Genomic DNA, 6,198 nt, shown 5'->3' on the forward strand with positions numbered 1-6,198 from the left:
GAGTCACATTTATATGAAATGTCAAACAATCACAGAGTGACACTGAACTAAACAATCAATGCCATGTGAGTTGTTCTTGTTTGTTCTTTATCTCAGATTTATTGTAAGCAGCGGGAGTAGAAGCTAAAGAAAAATAGTAAAGATATGAATGAATCTCTGCTCTTACAGCTTTTATTGTGCCATAATGTCTGCTTTGAAACTGTCCTCTTGCTCGTCTCTTGGATGCTCACCTCTTCTTCACCTGTTCCTTTGACCAAACTGCTGCACTCTCGTTCTCTGCTCTCGCCTCCTCTTCTGGTTATAATTAGGATGCAGTCAGCATGTGCCAAACAAACTCCCCCCAAATCGATCATGTTTGATATGATGATGACGTTTTTAACATCTTATTTATGCACTTGTTGGGTGGGAAAGAGTAAACAAAGATGGGGCATAGAAGCAGAACTGAGTCCTACGTGTGGCGGGACAGTAACTGTGTGTGTATGTGTAAGCATTTAAACACTGCAGAGAGTCAAATTAACAGTAACACTATTTTGTCTAAGTCCGCCATTGTAGAAATTCATTTCACCGAAACAATAACATGGCGCACAATGTGACAATAAACGTATAAAACACAAATTCTTACCTAGCAGGAGAATAAATAATCAGTATTTTAAGGCTACTGCATGTATAGATGTCACTGCTGGCTCACATAAGCTAGCTCTGAGACCCGCCAGAGTTTACGCCACAGTTGACTGTCGCGAAAGAGTCGTAAATCACCGGCATTGTAAAACTTAAAATGATTCCAGGGCATGTTATAAAACACCCAATAGATGTGCTGGATATTAAACGGTATCAAACGACTAAATGAACACAGGGTTACAATTACATGCTCACATCGTCACATCGAGAGTTTATTCATTAATCATCAGAGTTCAACAATGTTACATCCAGTTGAAAACAGCTTCACTAACGCCAGCAAAACAGGCTAACAGTATATAAGAGCACAAAAACAGCCGTGCCCATCAACAGCTCGACATATCCTCAACAACTCACCTCAGTATGTGTAACCCGTTCATGTGTTACGCCTGTTGTTCTTGCGTTGTGTTCTGGCGTGAAAGTAAGAGGCAGGAGACAGTACTGGGTCTTTGGCTCTTTACTGCACATCTGCAACACAGAAACATGTGTCTGATCTGTGTGTGTCACGCGACTGCCAGTACACCTCTCCTCCGGCCATGCTGAAAGCAGCTGTGTCTGCAGCTTCATTAATACTACAATAATATAATGAATCAAATACAACAAATTGTTTTAAAACATTAACTTAAGCTCTCAAAAACAAAAAGCACAAAATAAATAATATGTCACTGAAAAAAACATCAAAAACAACTTATAAGAACAATAAACAAAATAATTCAAAAACAAATAAACAGTCAGATAAATACAATTCAATAACCAGGACCCAATATTCTGGTACTTATAGTTCAAACATTATACTTCAGTACAATTATATTAATAACCGCCATCTAACAGGCAGTACAACACTGTACTTATAAAAACAATGACTGAAAGACTGCATCTCCAAAACATAAGAACATCTCCATACCTGCAACACAGAAATATGTGTCTGATCTGTGTGTGTCACGCGACTGCCAGTACACCTCTCCTGACGAAGGAAAAAAGAGTGCATGCTGTTAAAAAAAGACTGCCGCGAGTAGCCGCTAGCAATCAGGCTAACTTAGCATGCTAGCATTTTAGCTGCGTTCTCGGCTAAAACTCATAAGCGTATATTAGTGAACTCCGCCCTCCACAAAACTTATCCCGAATGAGTCTCTTAATGACAAACAAAAACGCGGCGGTTTGGCTGTATTCACATTGCAGCTTGGGATCTGAACAAACTTTAATTAGCTGAGAGCAACGTGGCAGTGACTTACCTCCGGCCATGCTGAAAGGAGCTGTGACCGGGGCACACATGCACGCGCCTACGTCACCACGCAGCGCACACACACATGAACGCACTATACACATATGCAGCATATTTATTTTACTTGGTTTTAGAGTTGGAGTATTTACATATTGATCTGAAATATTTTGCTGCTGAACAGCAGAGCTCCAAAGCGTCCCCCTGTAACCATGGTTACGCAGATGCATTCCGACTGTCACGTCACAGAGGAGAACCTGTTTCAAATGTATACCTGGATCAACCTGCAATCAGTTTGAAAAGTTTTCTGCTGAGATCCGCAGCTCGACTTCCTGGCACCCCGGGATAAGATGAGTTGCTGTGTTTTTCACGGAGAAAAAATAACGTCAGTGTTAGATGAAAAAAAAAAGATGCAAGCAGAAGAGGACAGCAGATTGAGAAGAGATTTATTCAAACGGTAAGGAGCTTCTAACAAGTGATATCTGATGAGCTTAAAACTTAAATCTTAAATCTAATGTCCAGATTCATGCTAAACTTTTCTGATTACTCCGTGTATCTGCACCGTTAGACTTTTCATCGCCACTTTACGGTAACATACTGGCGTCACTGCTGCCAGCGTCATATCGTGACGCCGTGTTACGGTAGCTTACCTTTCTGCAGGATGATACCGTTTTTTGCTGGTGTGGTATAATACTCTTGGACAAATTATGGTAACGCACCGTAGCCTTTTTTACGGTATCTCACTGGCGACAGTTATGTCAGTGAGATACCGTTATGTCGTTATGTCGTAAATTACGTCAACAAAGTAACATCATACTGTGATTAATAAATTGGTATACTACCGTTTATTCACGGTATGTCACTGTAAGCCCGCTGCAAGGTAATAAACTGCAATATATTAACCAGTAACTTACCGTTATCACGCATCATCAGTACCAAAAATATTCATCTCTGCTAGAGGACACCGTGTCCCAACAGGCGGTCATTTACTCTTTTAAAAGGTCGTAATTTACCGTAATTTCAGTTAACAGTAACATACTGTAAGAGACTGGAGGGTTCCAAAAAAGTTGGATGGATGGATACACACACACACACACACACACACACACACACACACACACACACAAAATATAATTCATGTGCTTTACACCACTTTATTTCAATTCTGATTCTTCCCTGCTGAAATACACATTTCCAAAATCAAAAACTGAAAAGAACTGAAAACATATTTTTATTGAGGAAGCACTTGTTTTTACTAAACCATGTAATCCATTATTTTCTCAGATGGTTGTACAAACAGTAACAATATTATGTCATATCCATATCATGGCAGACAACACATGCTCAAGTGTTGGGTTTCCTTACTTATATTTTGTAGGGTCTTAAACCTACAATGTGAAGTGCCTTGGCATTCATTTTGTTGGCACCATACAAACAAACTGAATTGTAATGGATATAATATCAAGCCCCACACGTCTGCCTTTATATACACTTTGTCCAAAATACTGGCTCACACGACCAAATCATTGCACAAAACAGGGTCCACAAGGACATGGATGAGCGTGTGTGGTGTGAAGGAACTTGACTGACCTGCACTGAACCCTGATCTTGCTTTGTGGACTGAGTTCATTGATTTGTAGGGTGAGCCAATACATGTGACAATTAAAGTGTAAGTAGCTGAAATAATTTTTAACAAACGGGTAAAAGAAGGTTAGCACTGTTGCCACACAGCAAGAAGGTCCTGAGTTCAATTCCACCATCAGGTCTTTCTGTGTGGAGTTTGCATGTTCTCCCCGTGTTTGCGTGGGTTCTCTCCGGGTACTCCGGCTTCCTCCCACCGTCCAAAGACATGCAGCTTGTGGGGATAGGTTAATTGGATAATCCAAATTGCCACTAGGTGTGAATGTGCGAGTGAATGTGAGTGTGAATGGTTGTCTGTCCCTGTGTGTTGGCCCTGCGACAGACTGGCGACCTGTCCAGGGTGTACCCCGCCTTTCGCCCTATGACAGCTGGGATAGGCTCCAGCGCCCCCCGCGACCCTGAAAAAGGATAAGCGGAAGTGAATGGATGGATGGATGGGTAAAAGAAGGGAAAAAAATCAAAACTGTTGCACTCAAAAAAACCTATTGGACAGAGACAGCGTCTTGCAAGATGGCGAGAGAGCTTGTCTTCATTGTTGCTCGTCTTGTGTAAATGTCCAGAAAGCATGGGCCATGGATCATCTGTGGAGACATGGGTAACAACACATTGGTCACTTAAATTATACAAGAAATTTACTAATTTCCCTAATTTGAAGTTCTCCACTCAAATTCAGTAAGCCACTGGAGGAAAGTTGTGACATGAGGGTTAATGTGAACAACCTTTCGCTTCACAGTGGTCCCAGTCTTCCTGCTTGTCCCAACCTTGGAGGTACATTTTGTTCCCTCTTCAGGGTTTATCCTTACAAAAAACCTTGCACCCGCTGACTCCTGGTATTCCAGGTTCAATACATAGAATGAACCAAAGAAGACTGACATTGCATCAGCACAGGTGTTCTCTTTGTCCAGCTCAACAATTACACGCCCCTCTGCACTCACCATCCAGCAGGTGGCGGTCATTGAACTTTGTCCTTAAATGTATAGGGGCAACATGTTGTCATTATGCAACATAAAATAATTTCAATACTTCACTTCTTCACACTGTCTAGATAGTCATAAAGCAAATACCTACGTACAGTTAATTATTAATGGCCTTGTGTACATAGGTCCATTTTAACATATTATAATTGTATATAATTGGGAATTATTCTGCCCATTAAACACACCTAACAAAGAGTCAGCCCAGTTAAAGTACCGGAGGTGAATCAACTGTATGGTTATTTTGGAGTTTATAGTTTGTGCTGCTGTTAAACTTTACAGTATTGACTTCAGTATTTCTGCTGTTGGTGTAGCTAGACTACTGTTGATCAGTAATATGTAATGTGAAATTTGATATTGTTACTTTGCTGGATTCACTGAGACACATGTCCAACAACCTTGGTTTATAAAGGAAATTACAGAAATTTGAGCTAACAAAACAGAGACTGGATACCTGTGTCCACGAAAAGCTCCTGTGCCAAACAGAAATTTTAATATGGTCTAATCAGCTCTATGTCATAAATGACTTCTTACCAAGCATAATCAGCCTTGGGGTGCTTGGCAGGCTTTTAACATGCAAACTGAACAATATAAATTTGTGTGCACTGAAGCCACAAATTTCGGGTCCTGGGGAGCGGACACCCGCACAAAGGGTGGCCAGGCGGCCCGGTCCGGGTTTTTTCTTCTTTTCTTCTTTCTTTCACGCGCCTGGTGGGCGGTGCCACCCGATCACAAGGGCTGGCAAGGCTTTCGGAGCCTGGGGAGCGGACACCCTCACAAAGGGTGGCCAGGCGGCCCGGTCCGGGTTTTTTCTTCTTTTCTTCTTTCTTTCACGTGCCTGGTGGGCGGTGCCACCCCATCACAAGGGCTGGCAAGGCTTTCGGAGCCTGGGGAGCGGACACCCTCACAAAGGGTGGCCAGGCGGCCCGGTCCGGGTTTTTTCTTCTTTTCTTCTTTCTTTCACACGCCTGGTGGGCGGTGCCACCCGATCACAAGGGCTGGCAAGGCTTTCGGAGCCTGGGGAGCGGACACCCGCACAAAGGGTGGCCAGGCGGCCCGGTCCGGGTTTTTTCTTCTTTTCTTCTTTCTTTCACGCGCCTGGTGGGCGGTGCCACCCGATCACAAGGGCTGGCAAGGCTTTCGGAGCCTGGGGAGCGGACACCCTCACAAAGGGTGGCCAGGCGGCCCGGTCCGGGTTTTTTCTTCTTTTCTTCTTTCTTTCACGCGCCTGGTGGGCGGTGCCACCCCATCACAAGGGCTGGCAAGGCTTTCGGAGCCTGGGGAGCGAACACCCGCACAAAGGGTGGCCAGGCGGCCCGGTCCGGGTTTTTTCTTCTTTTCTTCTTTCTTTCACACGCCTGGTGGGCGGTGCCACCCGATGACAAGGGCTGGCAAGGCTTTCGGAGCCTGGGGAGCGAACACCCGCACAAAGGGTGGCCAGGCGGCCCGGTCCGGGTTTTTTCTTCTTTTCTTCTTTCTTTCACACGCCTGGTGGGCGGTGCCACCCGATCACAAGGGCTGGCAAGGCTTTCGGAGCCTGGGGAGCGGACACCCTCACAAAGGGTGGCCAGGCGGCCCGGTCCGGGTTTTTTCTTCTTTTCTTCTTTCTTTCACACGCCTGGTGGGCGGTGCCACCCGATCACAAGGGCTGGAAAGGCTTTCGGAGCCTGGGGAGCGGACACCCTCACA

The 6,198-nt window shown here is 44.4% G+C and overlaps 1 long non-coding RNA gene across 1 annotated transcript; it reads right to left on the bottom strand.

Annotated features, from left to right (window-relative positions):
* Positions 1-14: 14 nt before the first annotated feature.
* LOC145428770 (uncharacterized) lies at positions 15-2,297 on the bottom strand. The gene is made up of 2 exons (XR_013909096.1): positions 1,033-2,297; positions 15-294 (listed from the first exon to the last, which is right to left on the bottom strand). It is a non-coding gene; the product is annotated as an uncharacterized LOC145428770 (long non-coding RNA).
* Between the last annotated feature and the right edge of the window lie 3,901 nt (positions 2,298-6,198).

The sequence above is a fragment of the Astatotilapia calliptera genome, chromosome 5 (genome assembly GCF_964374335.1).
Source record: "Astatotilapia calliptera chromosome 5, fAstCal68.1, whole genome shotgun sequence".
NCBI lineage: Eukaryota > Metazoa > Chordata > Actinopteri > Cichliformes > Cichlidae > Astatotilapia > Astatotilapia calliptera.